At 47.3% G+C, this 19,641-nt stretch overlaps 1 long non-coding RNA gene across 1 annotated transcript; it reads right to left on the bottom strand.

The window, feature by feature from the left end:
- Window positions 1–15,325: 15,325 nt before the first annotated feature.
- On the bottom strand, window positions 15,326–16,848 carry LOC145789823 (uncharacterized). Its single transcript, XR_014328218.1, has 2 exons — window positions 16,253–16,848; window positions 15,326–16,171 (listed from the first exon to the last, which is right to left on the bottom strand). It is a non-coding gene; the product is annotated as an uncharacterized LOC145789823 (long non-coding RNA).
- Window positions 16,849–19,641: the final 2,793 nt, after the last annotated feature.

Raw genomic sequence — 19,641 nt, 5'->3', positions numbered from 1 at the left:
TTTCTCTTCCCGAAGGAAGGGAGAGGTCTCGTAGATCATCTCTCAGTGGCCGTAGGCTACGTTTCGTGGTCGTAGGCCATTTTGCCCGTTTGGAGTCTGGTTTTCAGTTTTTCGGAGCCGTTGGCCGTGTGCCTCGGTTCGGGACCGCTTAACCACCTCTGTTTACTCCAGTTTTTGGCATGCATCTTATTTTCTCCCTTTTGAGGGACACTGTTGCTCGAAAAACCAACTTCGCGGTCGAACACCATTTCCGGTGCCTAACAGTCAGTTTTCGGGGCCTCGGGCTGCGCGTTTCGGCCCCCGAACCTTCATTTTGCATCGATTTGAGTTCATTTTTGGCAGGGACCTCTGTTTCATTGTTAGGAAGGTCGTAGAAGGGTGGGAGGCCAGTAATTATTCTGACAACCAGTTTTATTCCTCTATCGCCCTCCGTCGCCCGTTTTTCTCACTTGAAAGCCAATGTTGACCACCCTAAGGCCACTTTTTCTTACCCCAAACCACATATTTGTGCTGTACACACCTAGGAGGCCACCAATATCACATGGCCGCCTAGTAATTGTGTTTGACCCTTTTGAATCCCTCCAAAAAGTGGGCTTTCCTCTCTCCTGGTTTACTTTCTCCAGTTTTTGACCACATAGTTGTGTTGTGCACACATGGGAGGCCACCAATCTGGGGTGGCCGGCCACTAATACTTCTTGAAGGTACTTTACAGAAATGCCCTCTGTTTCCCCCCAGATTTTGTATCCGGGGGGGTCAACTTTTGAGGGGAAACTTGAATTCCATTCCCCCCCTTTTTTCCCCCCCTCTTTTGCCTATATATCCAGGCCCCCCAGCTGTGTTTTGAGGGTTAGAAATTTTGGTTTGGAGCTCCTACATTGTATCTCTCTCTCTCTACACTCTAACCCTCAAAACCTCCCAAACCCTATACCATTTCTACAGCACCACCTAGCACCACACCACCACCATCCATTCCAGCCACTTGGAGCGATTTTCCAGAGCTAAGGAGCCACCAAACTTGGTCCAAGATTTGTCAAAGATTTGGTCTTCAAGGGTAAGTCTTCTCCTCCCTCTTTCTTGCCTTATTTTGCTCAATATATTAGCCATACTTTCTTGCATATTTGGGCTCCGACCCTAACTGAAAATAGCATTATTTTGAGCTCTTTTTCATGTTTGTTTGAGGATCTCTCCCTGTTTGAGGCTTCCTTTTTACACTTGCTTCTTTACCTCTCTTGTATGCCTCTTTCTTGCATAGTATTTTAGGCTCATTTGTAAATTGTTTCGAGCTTGGTTATAAACTGAAAAGTGGCTTATATTGAGCCTTTATTCAACATTGTTGAAGAGCTCTTCACTGTTTGAGGCTTCCTTTTGTCACTTGCCTCTTTATCCCTCTTTTGGCCTTATTTTTGCATGTTTTGTTATCCCCTTGTGCTTGTATTTTTGGGCTCTAGTTCGAACTGTAAATAGCCTTATTTTGACCCCCTTTTCATGTTTGATCAAGGGACTTTTTCTGTTTGAAGCACCCTTTTTGCTCTTTGTGTTTAAACCTCTTTTTAGGCCTTACTTTGCATAGTATTTTAATCTTGCATGTGCATTGTTTTGGGCTTGGTCACTAACTGTAAAATACCATTTTTTGGGCCCCTCTTCAACTTTGTTGAAGGTCCCTCCTATGTTTGAGGCCAGAAACCATCACTTTCTTCTTTGTCTCCCTTTTGACCCATTTCTTGCACAATAGTTTATCCATACTTGTGTTTGTTTTAGTGGCTTGTTGTAAACTGTAAAGTGCTTCATTTTGAGCCCCTATTCAACTTTGTTGAAGGGCTCTTGGCCATTTAGGGCTATCAAATGCTACTTGCTTCATTATCTCTCTTTCGGGGCCATTTTTGCATGCTAACTTAGCCTTATTTGTGTTCACTTTTTGGCCTTGCTTAAAACTGGAAATATGCATGTTTTGGGACTGCCTTGATTCTGTCCTTACACTTCATTTTCAAATAATGCATGCTTTGTATAGCTATAGGCCATTGTGTGTGCCTAGTTTTGCGTTTCGGGTCTCATTTCATGCATCGGATACCATATTGCCATGTTTCGGGGCTGTTTTGCATCATATTTTGCTACTGAAATTTGCATGCTAGTATGCCATATTCCATGCTTTGCCATGTCTTGTTAGAGTGGCATTTGGTGCCCTAGGGTCGGTCCTCGGTTTGCGTGCATGTGTGCACGCATTTCGAGTGTCTCATTTTTCATCTTATGGCTACTAATGTGAGTGTGGCTGAGGTCCACTCATGTTGGTATAAGCCCATTGTGCATTGTGTATGCCATTTCAATTCATAGCATTGCGTATGCTAGGTTGTATGTTAGAGCATCGTGTATGCCATGTTACATCGTGCATTGTGTATGCCATTTCATAGCATTGTGCATGCTAGGTTGTATATTAGTTGCATTCATCCATGTCATGCATATTGCATTATGCTTGGGATAGGAGTTAGCCCGAGCACGGGAAACGAGGGATGTTTCGTACTTCGAGTGACGGAACGTGTCTCAATTCCCTGTCACCGACACTCTGGATTGCCCATGATGGAGTTAGGTCTTGTTGTGTTTTCATATGCATTCATTCTATATTGAGTTGCACAATTTGACCCCTCGGCCATCATGCATCGAGATGCGTGATTGGTGGCACGGGGATCGAGGCATGCATACATTTGTGAAAATACATTGCCATACCCTTTTCCTGCTCTCTGTTGCAGCAAATCAAGAATCAGTAGCCTTTCAAAAGCCTTGCACAGCATTCTGGTATCAATCGCAAACAGAGGCTAATTGGGGCATCGCAGTGGATTTCTGAGCCAAGCAACCCGAGCATGCACCATTCATCATCCGGAGCGGAGTCGAGGCAGTCCCTAGCTTGCATGCTAGTTTACAGCTTTCTTAATTTAATTTGTTAATTAATTAGGGTTTTGTAATTATTTGGACTGTAATTATTTATTCGGGACTGTATTATTTATTCGGACCCTCCGAGCAAGGGCACAACTGTAATAAGTGTGCGTGTGTGTGATGTATGTCTTCCAACCCCACGTTTTTCTCCCTCTTATTTACCAGCTTATGATGGTTAGATTAGGGCATGTTTCAATTAGCATACAGTATGATAGCATGTTTGCATTCATTCATCTGTTTTGCACGCACTGGGCTTGGCGCATCATACTAACTGCATTGTATTTTCAATTCCAAGTTGAATACATGTTAGTTGTAGCATTTCATATGCCATGTCTAGAATAGCTGAGCCTGTTATAGTTGCACTTTTGCATATGTTGCATTAGGCATTTCAGTATAATTAGGATCATGCATGGATTTCTAATTAGTTTCTGTTTTGGCTTGGAGTACTCAGTAAGTTTTATGCTTTAGCATCCTTGCATGTGTGTGAGTGACTGCCATAATAGCATGCTTACCATGAGGCTAATTGCTTATGTGATATAACTGTCTGAATGCCTGTGGGTGAAGGTTGGATTATTTGGATTGGAACAATTCATTCACTGTGTGTTTTAAGCCCACTAGATAGTGGCAAAATCATGTTTTTCTAAGCCCACCTGAGGGTGGCAAATCCACGTCTTAGCCTACTTTCGAGTAGCACCATCAAACCATTTTCAAACAAACAAACATGAAACGTTTTGTTCCAATTCAGGTGATCCAGTCTATACTTGTATGCTGCGCGCATCACATAGTAAATCTAGGCTAATAACCGGAATAAGAACGCATAATGTTTTCAAAAATAGATATCATGGTTAGTAGAGGCCGATCTTTGATCGGGCGAGCGGGGGTGCTCACGAAGTGACCTTCCCCAATCGTACCCAAGTTCCCGAGCCGAGGCAACTTTGGTGATGACGGACACGTGGCCTTAGGCAAACGAGTCAGGGTTTCCGAAATTTCCCCAAAATAAAATATTTAGGTGGTGACTCTGTATCTGGAAAAGCAGTCCATGTTTGGCACTTCTTTCAAAAATCTGTTTTCTCAAAACGATTTGCCGGATTTGGACTCTTTGGTTCAGATATAGAACCGTGACAATTTGAGAGTCCTGACCTGTAGTGAGCCCAATATCGAACGGAACGGGGGACTCATCTCTCCCGGGGCGTTCGGGGACGTCTACAGTTTCTGGCGACTCTGCTGGGGAGTTAGAGAACTTGACTCGAACTCATGATATCTGGTTTTGACTACACTTATGTGTTTCTTTGCATTGCATTTGCATTGGTGCGCCTAGGACACTGTGTTTGCCATCTGCTATTCCTGAACGATTTGCCGGAGGCTTGTCTTGTCAAGGCATGACCATAAGGCTGACCGGTTGTGGGCTCTGCCAGTATGGGAACACAAACCCCGATTTTACCGGAGCACCCTTTTCGACCATTCGACCTAGTGCATATTCGGATCCATAGTGACCATTCCAAACTAGAACAGGTTGCTTACCCGATATAGGTTGTTTGAAACTGCTACGTGCGTAGTGAAACCCTAGTTCCTGACAAAATAGGACAGGGAAAACCCTACCCCAACATAGGGGTGTTTTGGCTCTCAATTATCTGTTATGTGCTGTCAGAGTGTGTCTCTACAGGGATTGCATGTATCAGTTTATGAGTTTGGACATCAAGCCTACGGGTATCAGTCAGTGTTTGAGAATCAGTTATCTGCGGGTATCAGAGATTCAGTTTTCGAGGACAGCGATTCAGGGATAATGATCAGTGTTTGAGGACAGTGTGTATTCAGCTTATCGACCGTGTGTTGTTATGCCCGGCTGTGTGTCATGCATTTACTTTAAGCTGTTATGCTGTCCGTTTATCTGTTTATTTATTTCCTTATTGCTTTATTTATCTTTTTACTAGGGCAGTTTTAGCACAATTGCTTCCAACCCAGTAAATATTCCCTACGCACTTTGGACAAGAGGTCACCAGCTCAATCGATCCAAGGATCTGGTTGACGGACAGCCAGTGTTTCATTCTCTACCCCCAGTTGTCAGAAGAAGGCCAAGAAGACGCAGTGTGTCTGAGCAGAGGTTACCAGAACAGTGGTCTACCCTAGCAGTGAATAGTCAGGTTGAGGTTTTAGTTTCTGCCATAGAGATACACATACCAGTCAGTCAGCAAGATCAGCAGAATACTGCCAGGATGGAAGAAATGATGCGCCAGCTCCAAGAGAGCATGAAACAAATGCAGGAGGACGCTGCCCGCCAAGCAGAGTTCTCTAAACAGCAGGCCACAGTCATGGCTCAGCAAGCCGAGCTAATCACTAGACTGCAACAGCAAAATGCAGCATCTGCCTCACATCAAGTTCCTCCTCCACCAGGGGTCCTGTTACCCGAGCAGGCACCTACTGTCCAGAATGCCCTGTCAAACACCCAGAACACCTTACCCAATGTCCAGAACATCCAAGAGGACACAAACCTTCCAACGGGGCCAGCTCTGCCCCCGCTTCCGCCTCAACTGTCCAAGACCCATACACCCAACCACCCGAACTCTCCCTTCGAGTTCGAAATAGACCATACAGCTCTGAAACTAAGCAAGCTCGAGAAGCTTTTCAAGAAATCACAAGGAGTAAAGGCTATTCCGGATATCGAGGACGGATATACCGATGTGGCTGTAACGTTGCCAGATAGATTCAAGATGCCGCAGATTGATCGTTTCGACGGATCCGGGGATCCCATGGTCCACCTCCGGTTATTCTCAGATATACTGCGGCCAATGGGCCTAACCCAACCACAAAAGCTTTCGTTGTTCGGCCGAACCCTGTCGGGTGTAGCCGCTATCTGGTACGCGAAGTTGGAAGATGAGTTAAAAAGAAGTTGGGATGAAATGGCCGAGGCCTTTGTCGCACAGTACTCGTACAATACCCAGATCGAGATTACAACTCGTGATCTCGAAACAACGAGGCAGGAGCCCAAAGAGACTTTCTCAGATTTCGTAACTCGGTGGAGGGCGAAGGCATCGATGATGACTTTGAGGCCCACTGATAAGGACCAAATCAGTATGATTGTGCGCAACCTCCAACCAAAATTGATGCAGAAGATGATTGTACTCCCCTTCTCCACTTTTTCAGATCTACATGAGATGGGGGTACAAATCGAGGATGCGATGAGGCAAAGTCTGGTTGACCAGGACAGGGAGCAACCCCGGAGAACATTTAACCGCAACAATAACGCAGGCCCGAGTGGCGCTGTAACCGCAAGAGCTTCGGAGGTCAGCATAGTCGCCACCATTCCCCCTCCCCTTCCAAGGCCCATGGCAGCCACACCCTTCTCCGGTGCATCCGGAAGTAATACCCAAACCACTAAATACCAGCCTAGAGGCCAAAGAACCTTCACCCCACTGTACATGCCTTTGTCTAAGGCTCTGGGGGTCTTAATCAGAAAGGGGCATCTAAAACCCCTAGAGCCGAGGCCATTGCCAAATCCACTTCCACCCTCTCACAACCCGGCCAAGTACTGTGCATATCACCAGCAGCACGGTCATGATACTGACCAACGTTTCAGGCTGCGTCACAAGATTCAAGACCTCGTTGACAAAAATGTGATTCTACCTCCAGAGAAACCTAACGTCACAACCAATCCACTCCCCACACACAACCAAGCTCCACCTCCCAAAAGAGTCAATCTTATCCAGACTAGGGTCGTGTCTGACGATCCTAGCATCTATATTACTCCTACCCATCTACCTAAGCCGGAGGTGCTCCTTCCCGACTGCACTGACTTCTTGTGCATATTGGACATCTCTACAACCAAACTTGAGCCAGTGGTGGCGACTGTGGAAGACAGCGCAACAGAGGTTGCAGAGGAGGATGGAATGGTTGAGACAGGGTTTGAGCAGTCTGGAAACTTTGCTAGGGAAACTTACGACCCAAGTGAGTACATCCTGTTAGTGGGCCAATCTGAGCTAAGTGTAGGGCTGCCAGAAGAAGTAGAACTATGTGTGATTCAGGGGGACAGATTTGAACAAGGAACGGACAATCTGACGGCTGTAGAAGAGGGCCTTGCCAACCTCCAGTTCTTCAGTGACCAAGAATCAGGGGATACGGCAGTCAACTGGTTTGAATATGAGGAGTCGGCAGAAGTTACCGGATGGTTAGATGATCAACTAGACGTTGTAGAATTTTAACCAGAACAAGGCCAAGCAGGGGTGAGAGTACCAGTGATGGCCGGAAGGGCCGAAAGTCAGAGTGCATTGCCGGAGAGCGCCGGTACAAAGAATTTCGCTCAGGACAGAAACATTGTGAATACAGGGAAAGTTGAACAATAAACTGCACTGACGCAGGTAGAACAACAAGGATCTGAGAGAACTGAGAAAGCCAAAATCCATGAGGGGATCGGAAGTGCTATGGGCACAAGAACAGAGGATGCTGTGAGCATGCAGGCTGAAAGTGCTGTGAGTACAAACATGCCCGAGCCAGACAGGTGCCTTTTGAATGCCAACGGAATGTGGTGGGAAGGCAATGACTTATGTCTTGCCCACACAGACGAAGACTGGGGAAGCAATCAACCAGACGACACCTAGTACCTCGATGAGGTTGATCACATGACAAGAAGCGGGCGGTACTTCAAGCCCCCGCACCTAGACTAACCCGAGGTATCTGGGAAGGACAAAGAAGCCGAAAGACAGAAAGAGAAGCAGATCAAAGAGGAAGCTGTACTGAAACAGCTGAAGAAGATACAAGCAGACATCTCCATCTGGGGACTGCTTATGGCGTCGCGAGTACACAGACAGGCTGTCTTATCTGCCATGGACAAGGCCAAACTCTCTATAGATACTACACCAGAACAGCTGGTTGGGCTGGTTTTTCTGGGAGGAGGTTCCCCGGTATTAACCTTTTCAGACAAAAAACTACCACCTGAGGGCACAAATCACAACAAACCCCTCTACGTTTCCGCGGAATGTAGAAACAAGTTGATACCGGTGGTACTTGTTGATACCGGGTCCGCCATCAATGTCTGCCCAGCCAGAACAGCGTATGCAATCGGGTTGAAGCCAGCCAGAACAGCGTACTAGCAGGGAAGTGATGGGAACTGTCAAAATTCAGACCCAGGTTGGTCCCGGACAACACAACATTGAATTCCATGTCTTGGACGTTCCCGCAACCTTCAATCTACTCTTGGGGCGGCCGTGGTTGCACCAAGTAAAGGCAGTCTCTTCCACTTTACATCAGATGTTGAAGTACCCTCACGGGAAGGGGGTGGCTATTGTCTTCGGGAATTCATCAATCCATCCGCCGCCGGAAGTGTCCACACCAGTCTTGGAAATCGAGCATGGCACTGAGGATGTGTTCTTATCAAGGTTCACTTTGGCTAAGGCTCGAGTGGTGCAGAATATTATGGCTGTGAATGAGGGGGTGTACGTCAGTGCTCAATCCGTCTACCTCATGAACAAGTTACAACACATCCCCGGGATGGGATTAGGAAGGAGCGGCCGGAAGGGCGTCGCAGCATTGGCCGAAGTGCCACACAACCCTCATACCTTTGGCTTGGGTTATATGCCCACCAAAGAGGACTGGGTAAGGAAGGGTAAGGAAATGGCCGGAAGAGCCAGAGCAAAGCAGACTGGGAAGCCTTTCGAATTAATGCATAGGCCCATTCGGGGTACCCTGAATGGACGCTTCGTCCGGGAGGGAGAGGACTTCCCATTTTATGGCTTCCCAGAGCTGTGGCTAAACGCGGAGAAGAAGCGCGTGCCAGGTTTCGAGATCTTCTTCGACCTGTAACTACCCAGGGATGATATTACCGAAGAGCAGACAGACCCATCAGCTGAGATTGGGCAGTGTAAGGCAGTGGATTCCGAAGACGCCGAAATTGAAATGGGGGTAGCGCTGGCAAGTCTACTCTCAGATCCTCCGATCGACCATAAGTGCTTAGGGGATAACTTTTCGGTATGCGTGATCGGGAATGGAACGGCTGCGGGCCTACCAGCAACTATTTTGGATGCATCTATCGCACCCTCTCTCACTTGGCAGTACGAGGAGGGGTTTTTGTCCAGCAACGCCGAGTCAGGTAGTGAGCCGGAATCTGATTCCACCGAATCTTGTGAGTCGGAATCAGGTTCCAGCTCGACTGAGTCTGAGTCTGGTAATCCTGGGGATGATAACCCGGATGCCACAGTTATGTCCAGGTCGTCTTTTTCTTTCTCGTTTGAGTCTGTTGTAACCGAGAATTCGAACGATTTGGATGTGCTTAATGAGAATCAAGTAACTGTGGTTTCTGAGTACTTTTCTGTGCCCTTAATTTATTGCATAAACTCATACTTTCAAAATTTTGATGAAAACGAGGAGGAAGAAATTCCTCCGATTTTGCAGCGTTTAATTGAACAGGAGCAGGAGAGATTTATCAAACCCTTAACGGATGAAATCATTACCGTGAATATTGGTACTGAGGAAGACCTGCGGCTGGTCAGATCGGGTCCACGTTGTCTTCGGAGGAACGCGAGCGCTTAGTCGCTTTATTAAAAGATTTCAAAGATGTTTTCGCGTGGTCCTACAAAGACATGCCTGGGATCGATCCTGAGATTATACAGCACCGGATCCCCCTTGACCCCGAGGCCCGACCTGTCAAACAGACACTCAGAAGGATCCACCCAGACTAGGCTCTCAAGATTAAAGAAGAGGTCACCAAGCAAATCGATGTAGGCTTCTTGCTGGTTTCCGAATACCCGACTTGGTTGGCCAACATCGTTCCAGTGCCGAAGAAGGATGGCAGGATCCGGGTGTGCGTGGATTTCAGGGATTTAAACAGAGCTAGTCCGAAAGACGACTTTCCCTTGCCGCATATTGATGAGTTGGTGGATTTCACAGCAGGGCATGCTTTGCTCTCATTCATGGATGGCTTCTCAGGGTACAATCAGATAGTAATGGCACCTGAAGATCGGGAAAAGACTGCATTCACCACCCCGTGGGGGACATACTGCTACAGAGTAATGCCGTTTGGGTTGAAGAATGCTGGAGCTACATATCAACGGGCCGCGACTACAATATTGCATGATATGATCCACAAAGAGGTTGAGGTGTACGTGGACAACATGATTGTCAAGTCCAAAGAAAGAGAGGGCCACTACACCGCCTTACAGAAGTTCTTCCAAAGGATCAGAGAATTCCGATTGCGGCTAAATCCTTAGAAGTGTACGTTCGGTGTTATAGCGGGAAAAATGCTGGGATTTCTGATTACACAAAGGGGCATCGAGGTCGACCCTTCAAAAATCAAGGCCATCTTAGAAATGCCACCACCAAGGACTGAAAAGGAGGTGCGAGGCTTTCTGGGTAAAGTGCAATTCATAAGACGGTTTATCTCGAAATTAACCTTGACTTGTGAACCACTTTTTGGTCTCCTGAAGAAAGGCAAGAAATTCTAATGGGACGGCCGATGCCAAGCTGCTTTTGAACAGATCAAGAAATATTTACAGAACCCGCCCGTGTTGTCGCCACCAGAGCCGGGAAAACCGTTGATATTGTACCTTTCAGTGACTGAGACTACAATGGGCTGTATGCTCGCGCAAGAATCAGAGGATAAGGTGGAGAGGGCCATCTACTATCTGAGCAAGAAGATGTTAGAGTATGAGACTCGCTACACACCATTAGAGAAGGCTTGCTTAGCTTTGGTATGGGCTACTAGGAAGCTGCGGCACTACTTGTTAGCTCACTCCGTAATATTGGTTTCATGACTGGATCCCATCAAATACCTTTTCGAGAAACCGGCACTTACGGGTAGGCTAGCTCGTTGGTTGCTGTTGCTCTCCGAATTCTACCTAAAATATGTGACGCGCAAGTCAGTCAAGGGAAGAGCAGTGGTATAGTTCTTAGCCGATCATCCAGTGAAAGGAGGTGAAGCAGTTGAATACTTATTCCCAAATGAAGCCATTGTGCACATCGACGACGAGTATTGGACGATGTACTTTGACGGAGCATCAAATTAGTACGGGTATGGGATAGGAGTGTTGCTGATAGCACCCGACAATTCCCGTATCCCTCTAGCCTTTAAACTCCGGTTCAAAGTCTCGAACAACAAAGCAAAATATGAGGCATGCATTGCCGGTCTAGAAGTAGCCCTGGAATTAGGGGCAGGACGGTTGGACGCCATTGGTGACTCGAACCTTGTTGTGTCTCAAGCAAAAGGAGACTGGAAGGTCAAAGAAGAAAAAATGATGATGTATCATCAGACCTTGGACTTGTTAATTCCTCGGTTTGAAAAGCTAAACTTTGCTCATCTTCCAAGAGAGAACAACAGGTTCGCAGATTCTTTAGCAACTCTATCTTCCATGATAGACATCCCGTTTGGAATCCGGATGCGTCCAGTCGTCATTGACCAAAAATTTGCGCTAGCCTATGAGTCGATCACTGCTATAGATGAGGTTCAGGACGAAAACCCCTGGTATTACGACATTTGGAATTTCTTGGAGAAGGAAGCATATCCGCCAGGGGTAAATGCCAAGGATAAAAGGGCGATAAGAAGAATGGTCGTTCAGTTCATCATCTGTGGGGGTAAGCTGTATAAGAGAGGTCATCTGGGAATGCATAAGCTGTGTGTTGAAGCCGAGGAATCGAAGCGCCTGATGGAGGCCATCCATGGAGGAGAATGCTGTGCACATATGAACGGAGTAATGCTAGCACAGAAGATCCTCAGACAGGGTTACTACTGGTCCACCATGGAGGAGGATTGTATCGGTTTTGTTCGGCGATGCCAAATGTCAGATCCATGCAAATCACATGAATATCCCGCCGTCAAAGCTGTACAACATGACTTCGCCATGGCCATTTTCAGTTTGGGGAATCGATGTGATCGGGGCTGTCACTCCGAAGGGGTCGAATGGGCATGAGTTCATCCTGGTTGCGATAGATTATTTCACAAAGTGGGTCGAGGCCCAATCATATGCGGTGTTGAAGGCGTCGCACGTTGCAAAGTTTATCAGAAACAACATCATCTATCGCTATGGGGTCCCAAACGAGGTCATTTTAGATAATGGTTCCCACTTTAAGAAGGAAGTGATTGACTTGTTGGAGAAATACAACGTGGCTTTCCATAAGTCATCCACATACCGGCCGCAAACCAACGGAGCGGTCGAGGCCGCCAACAAGAATATCAAACACATACTGCAGAAGATGGTGGAAACCTACCGGGATTGGCCAGATAAACTGCCATTTGCTCTGTGGGGCTACAGGACTTCAATTAGAACTTCTACCGGAGCAACTCCGTATTCATTGGTTTATGGGATGGAGGCCGTTCTACCTATCGAGATTGAAGTTTCGTCATTACGAGTATTGGCTCAGTGTCAAATAGCCGAAGCAGATTGGCAGCAGAGCAGGTTTGAGGAACTCATACTCTTTGATGAGAGAAGACTGAAAGCACTGTACCATGTTCAAGGTTATCAGTGCAGAATTACCCGGGCTTTCAACAAGAAAGTTAAGTCCAAGAATCTAAAGGAAGGAGATTTGGTGCTCAAGGACAACCGAGCTCCCATCCACGACCCAAGGGGCAAGTTCAGATCTAATTGGATTGGTCCCTATATCATCAAAGCTATCTGGTCAGGTGGAGCTGTGGTTCTGATGGACCTAGATGGCCTGGAATTTTCCCAACCGATCAACATGGACAAGTTGAAGAAATATTACCCCTGAGAGGCTCGCTAGGCCAAAAACCCGAAAGGGCGACCTAGGGAAAAGTTAGAGCACAAAAAAATTAGAAAATATAAAAACTGAGCTCGCAAGGTTGAAAACCCGCAAAGGGCGACCTTGGCAAAAGTTAGAGCATAAAAGGAGAGTGAAAATACTCGAGTGAACCTAAGCCTGAACTACGTAAGGCTTGATTCCCATCTTTGGGATACGTAGGCAACTTCATCCTGAAGTTCAGCCATAAACTTTTCCCCGATCAACTTTGTCCATTTTGACCATCTCAGTCATCTTTATCCATCAGCATTTATCGCAATCTCCAGTGAAGTGCTATTCAGACTAGGGGCAACTTTCCGTTGCCATGCAGTGCCGCGGTACTCTTCAGACTAGGGGCAACTTTCCAGTTGCAGGGATCCGGGGTTGTGCATCTCAATGACAGATCTTAGGCGTGTCCAGTTCTGATCCATATCGAAAATGGTTTTGAAAAGTTTTAATAAAAGTTGCCTTTGTTCAAATTAATCTCTTTACAACTAAGACCATTTTCGGACCAAAGCGGAAAATTTTTAGTACCACAACCTTCAATTTCATTGATTTCAAAACAGAGTTCTCCTACTCTTGCATACAATCGAAGTTGCTTTTTATTACATTCATAAAGAAAACTTGAAAGTACTAATAAAGCAATAAATCCGGGGCATAATCAAGTCAAGTATCCCTACGCCCCCTCCCAGAGCTGGTCGAAGCCTCTGATGCCAAGCTGGGCCCGACCTGTGCCTCCTTATTAAGCCAGTCCCAACACTCGTCAGACAAAGTGCAACTGAAAGTGGGAGCAGGGGCCAGGAGCTCTCTAGTCCTCCATGCTGTGGTATATCGGGCAAGCTGTGCACCTCGGACCGGGAAAGCAGCCGGGTACTCAATCCCCTCTGGTGGGCAAATCTGATCATGACCGAACTGGCGCAGGAACCAAAACGGAAAGTAGAACACGCAGTGGGTTAGACCAATCAACTGGATCCCGATCAACCGGGACATGCTATAGCTCATTGCTAGGAGATTGAGCTAAGGACAACGCCAAGCAATGCGACCTGCAGACAAATTGCACATCCAGTCAAACCACCACCTTTCATCAGGGGCATCGACTAGGCGCTGTCGAAAGAAATAGCCTCGAGCTGAGTAGGCTGGGCAAGAGTCCACAACCTGCAATTTGTCCATCAACCATACCTGGGGAGGGATGAAAAATGAGAGAATAAAGAATAGAGAGATGTACGGTGAGGGAAAAGTGAGAAAAGGGTTTTTTTTTTGTAAAAAAAATCGAGCCTGAGGGCCGAGTAATGTGAGAAAATACATATGTAAGATTGGGTGGGAAACATTACCTGCAGCAGCAGTGGACTCCCAGCAAATCTAGTCGTCTCCCGGCAATAGATAGCATCCAAGCCCATCAGTGTCTCGGCCAAGGTCATGGTGATGCAGCTCTTTCCTTCTTTCAAGCCTTGAGAAACTTCAATCAGATGAATGCTAAATCCACCAAAGCCCGGGGAAAGCAGAAAGTGAGACAACAGGCACAAGCAAAGGGCGTGTTGCCGGAAACCTTGCCAATAATGGTTGCTACGGTCACCAGCGTCAGAAAAGCGATGAATCAAACCGAGGATATCCAGTTCCCCATTATAGATTAGAGACCGAGCATCATGCGCGGTGAGTCCACACATCCGCCCTAAAGCTTAGGCGTGGCCAAAGCGGAACTGGGGCAAGATCTCTTCATGACATTCAGATTCCATCAAAACTTGAAAATCTTCAAAAGTTGGACATACCTCTTGCCCGCCAAAGCTAAAGACATGCGGCACCGGGTTCCAAAACCTCGCCGCGGCATGAAGGAAAGGAAGGTGCAGCGGAGTGCAACTCAGCGCGAACAGTGCATTCAAGCCGAAACCCCGGAAGTTCAACTTTTTCGAACCATCTAGAGAAGCGATCCAAGCTGTGAGATTTTCAACGAGAAACGCCTCCATGTTTGGTGCAAAACTAAGATGAATTGAATGAACCACGGAGCTAAGGCTTTTAAAGAGGAAAAGACACTATTCGGGGGAAGTGTCAAAAATTTGACGGTTGCTGAGCTGAGTGGCCGGCCGGCCACCTTTTCTGGCAGGCCGGCCATTTCTTTTTTTCAAAACCTGGCCAGTGGCCTCCCCTTTGCAATAAATCTGGCCGGTCAGCTCCCAAAAGTAGCCGGCCATGCTCCAATGTGTGTTTTTAGCCCTGTTCTACCCTCCAAGAGAAAGTTTCAAGCATTTCCATGCAACGGGTGTGTCGAAGGCCTCTATTTCCCTCTGTTTCGGATGCATTCCGTTGCCCAGATCGTCCGAAGTACACTTTATGTTGTTAAGTTTTGTTTATCGAGTTGTTGTTTTGTTTATCGAGTTGTTTGTCGAGCTGTCGTGTTTCGTGTTTTTGAGTTGTTACTCTTTGTTTAAGCAATTTTTGTTTGAGTCTTGTTTATTGAGTTGTCAACACTATTGTGTTTTGCTTATCGAGTTGTAAACTTGCTAGGGTTTTGTTATATCTTAGAAAGTTAAGTTGTTGCGTCGGTTCACTACCTGACTGGGCAAAATGCACAATGCACATTTCTATTCAATCTCATTATGGTGCAAAATGATGCGATATGATGCTAAGAATTTAAAATACAACACTTTTTTCAAAAGCTGTTTCATTCCATCGTGCCTCGCTTATTACAACATTTTACAGACTAAGGCACAAGTTTTACAAAGAATTAAACTGCCCAATAATGTACAATGTGCTACAACTACTAGCAAAAAGATAAATAAAACAGGAAACAGCCGCATCTGTGCTCTCAAGAGCAGGAATAAGAGGCCCTCTTTGCCCTCTTCTGCGGAATAGACTCTCCGCCACCATCGCCATCATCATCATCTGAATCGGAGTCGTCATCCTCGGGATCTCCCTAGGCCTCGCCTCCACTCCTGGAACCAAGACTGGAGTCGTCCTCTCTGTCAGCAGATGTCTCCGACTGACGATCTGCAGCCTCCTCCTCCTTATCCTCACCGAGCTCCTCCTCTACAATGTGTGCTCTGCGTCTACGAGACGACCCCCCCTCCAGCTCCTCGAAAAGGCCCAGATGGCCCAGCTCCTTGAAAAGGCCTAGATGGCCTAGCTCCTCGAAAAGGCCTGGATGGCCCAGCTCCTCGAAAAGGCCCGGATGGTCCACCTCCCCGAGAAGGCCCAGGTGGCCCGGCCTGCGGCTGAGCATATACCGGGGGCATCTGAGAATAAAGAGTTCAATTTAAATACATCAGTCCAAATATGTACATTAGATGCAGATACAAGAAAACTACATGAAGTGGGTACATGTAAACACAGTGTATAAGTGAGGTTTGTGTCAGATGTGCTCTACACAAGTAGCCTATCAATGCAGTAGAAATCAGCATATCATCAGAAGTATGATAAACGCCAGAAAACTAAAGGGTGCCTGGAAGCCTATAATGGACAACTACGTTTCCCTCCGCAGGACCATCCCCTCAAGTGAGGCTACCATCTCAAGCACCTGATCCATGTACTCAACAGGGGGCTGCAGATGCAAAGGCAAGGGTATCAGTAAAGGAATGAACGTCTAAGTATCTGAGTAATGAATCAAAGCCGTAAAACATACCGGTGGTGAGTCGGGGTCTTTGACGTATCGATGGCCAGGCATCGGAGGCTCTATCGGGATCGAAATTGGAGAGGTAGTCCCATATTGCCACCCCATCAACTCGGTCGGCATGTCCGGCCATCCAGGATGAGGATAAGTCGGAGGAATCGGGGGAACCAATCCACCCCCACCTCTAGATGTACCAGCCCTGCTGGTGGAAGGGGCGTTTGCAGCCCGAGCCCGGGCCTGGCTCGAAGATGGCATGCCAGCAGGCCTCATCATCGGAGTACGAACTCCCGTCAATGGAGGCATCAGGTATATGTGACGGTAAGTAGCGTAATCCCCCTCCTCAAGATGTAGCAAAGCATCAGTACCCAGCATAGCACTAACAACATCTCGGGAAGAGAGCCTATCAGCAATCCGCATATCGACTGGGGGTGCTGAAGGAGGGTCCTAAGAAGTGTACCCCCAGACCTGACGCAAAAAGCGGTCCCCCAAAAACCAGGCCCTACCAACTGGCCCTTCGAATAGGATCCTGTACCGGGAGACACCCCACCCTCCGGCAAACTGGAATCGGAGACCTTCACCTAAAGGCGCCCATGGCTGCCATGCAATCTGCGGATAACAGACGCATAAACCATCAGAAATCGAAAATGTACAAGACAAATCAAAGATGAAAACAGAAAGAACTGAGAGTTCTGAAATACCTCCGTTGACCGCACCGTGTCAAAGTATTGCCGCAGATAGAGGAGAGACTCCCGAGGTCTTGGCCGGTGCTGGCCTTCAAATACAAGTGAGTACGGGGTCACGAGAGGTCCCTCTACCACCAACTCCGGGGCCAATGTCGGGAAATACACATAGACCCACAACTGTGGAAAACAAAGCAAAATACAAAGTGCTGAGCACAAAGTGCCCAATACAGAGTATAAAGTGCGCCGTGTGTGCAATGTGCAGGTAATGAGGAGCAGAAATGTAAATCAAGAGGGCAGAAAGTACCTCCCAGGCTCTCCAATAGCCGCCAAGTAAGTCCCCCCGTCCGCGGGAGGTCGCGCTCATGTAGCAATAAAGGGTAGCCAAGCCGGCGCCACCCCAGTCATACCGTCTGACTTGTGACAGGTCCACCAAAGCACTCAACAGATAAAGCCCAACAGTGTTCCCCCAATCGGAAAACAAAGTGGTCCCGAAGAGGAACATCAGAAAGCTGCGGGCATACTGTGCTGCCTCCTCAAGAGTCCCAGGCTCCATCTCCACCCGCCGGAAATGGGAAGAGAACTAGGTGTATCGGACTCTCCCCGAAGATCTATCAACAGGCGGGCGAACCCCTAGCAAATATATCCAAGCAGCCTCCCACTAGCCCATGTCCTCGTCGTAAGGGATGGGCCAACCTCCCATGTCAAGGCCAGTTAGTACGGCAAAGTCAAACGGGGTCATAGTCAAGTCCCCCGTGGCATAAAAATTGAAGGAGTTGGTGGTGTCCCACCATCTCTCCACCAAGGCGGCCATCAACGTCCTCCTGGCAGGACAACAAGATAGCCCAGTACAGAAGGGCCCAAACCCCGCCAAGTCAACCAAATCCCGAACAGCCTCCGGGAGCTCGGCGCACCAATCTCTCGCCACGGTAGAGCCATATCCCCGCACAGTGCGAGAAATCACCTGCATTCAGAATGGATACATGTTTCAGCATAAAATGAATAAGCTGCGTGCAAATAAAATGAATAGGCTGCGTGCAAAGTAAAGTAAGTGAGCCGCGTGTTCACAATCAATGTGTGCTGCGTGCTCACCTTCAATTTGGGCTGTGTGTTTAGAAAATCAGTGTTTTGGGCTGCGTGTTCAACTCTCAATTAGTGTGCTGCATGTTCACCTTAGACTGTGTGTTCAGAAAATCAGTGTTTTGGGCTGCGTGTTCAACTCTCAATCAGTGTATGCTGCGTGTTCACCTTCAATTTGGGCTGTGTGTTCAGAAAATCAGTGTTTTGGGCTGCGTGTTAACTCTCAATCAGTGTGTGCTGCGTGTTCACCTTCAATTTGGGCTGTGTGTTCAGAAAATCAATGTTTTGGGCTGCGTGTTCAACTCTCAATCAGTATGGGTTGTGTGTTCAGAAAATCAGTGTTTTGGGCTGCGTGTTCAACTCTCAATCAGTGTGTGCTGCTGCGTGTTCACCTTCAATTCGGACTATATATTCAGAAAATCAGTGTGTGGGCTGCGTGTTCAGCCCTCAACTGATGTGTGCCGTGTGTTCACAATCAATGAGTGTTTAAGAATTCAAGTGATTGAACTGTGTGTTCAAAGTGCAAACAGAATGCATGAAAAATTCATAATATGTTACAGAAAAGGTAAAAACGAAGTAAATACCTCTCGTGCCTCATGGGAGAGGTGATACTCTGGCTCCCGCAGAAGGAGATCCCCCGGTGCTCGCTCGTCGAAATCGGTGAAGTGATAGAAAACAGCCCGCGGAAGAATATGTGCTGGTGGGTCGTACCTCTCGGGTATGAAGGGTCGAACCCTCGAAGGTAGAGCCATGATATCGGGATCACCTCCGGCGTCTGGAGGACCTCCACCATGGGGGAAATGACTAGCCATTTCAGAAAATATGCAAAGGGGACAAAAATGAGCAAAAATGAGCCAAAATTGGAAAAAGTCAACAAAAGTCAACTCTCGGGAAATGAAAAAGTCAACAAAAGTCAACTCCCGAGAAAATCTTCCAAATATTGAGACAAACTCGCCTCAAGTGGCGAAAATGAGAAAAGAAGCCCCGAAATCAAAATTTAATCGATTCAAAGTGCTTAAAACTAAAAGATTTCGCGAAAACAACTTCCGTGTGGCGTTGGAAAACGTGTATAGAGCACAGATCTGAGGGAGAAAATGGTTTGGGAAGCTAGAGGAGATGATTTCGGAGCTGCACTTGTGAGCACAAAGTGTTTGGATGAGTGTATTTAAAGAAAAGAGGCTGAAAAGACAAAATTGCCCCGAATCTGGGCTAGGTGGCCGACCGGCCACCTTTTCTGGCAGGCCGGCCATTCCCTTTTCAAAAACTGGCCGGTGGCCTCCCTTTCCCAATAAAGATGGCCGGTGGTGTTCCCCACATGCCCCCCAAGGTCCCTGCAAATTTTGGGGAGGATTAGAGTCCCCGGGATCTAAAAAAGTACAAGAGAAGTGCGCTTTCTGTCGCGAAATCGCTCCGCCGGAACCTCAGCTTCAACTTCCGATGCGTGTCTCATCATTACTCATCGAAAGTGAGATATATCCTTTTGAACATGTTGTAACCTCTCCGGGAGGTGAACCGGAGGCCGCGATCGAGTCGCCCTCGCCGAAACGCGCATTTCCTTGCTCGTTGTTTTATGACAAACATACATCCTGGTTTACGCTTATTCTGCGTTATCATGCACATAACTTTCATTCTCATGCACAT

The sequence above is a fragment of the Camellia sinensis genome, chromosome 4 (genome assembly GCF_055761805.1).
Source record: "Camellia sinensis isolate YWXY chromosome 4, ASM5576180v1, whole genome shotgun sequence".
In the NCBI taxonomy this organism is placed as follows: Eukaryota; Viridiplantae; Streptophyta; class Magnoliopsida; order Ericales; family Theaceae; genus Camellia; species Camellia sinensis.
Note: the sequence above shows the minus strand (reverse complement) of the source record. Positions and strands in the feature narration are given on the sequence as shown.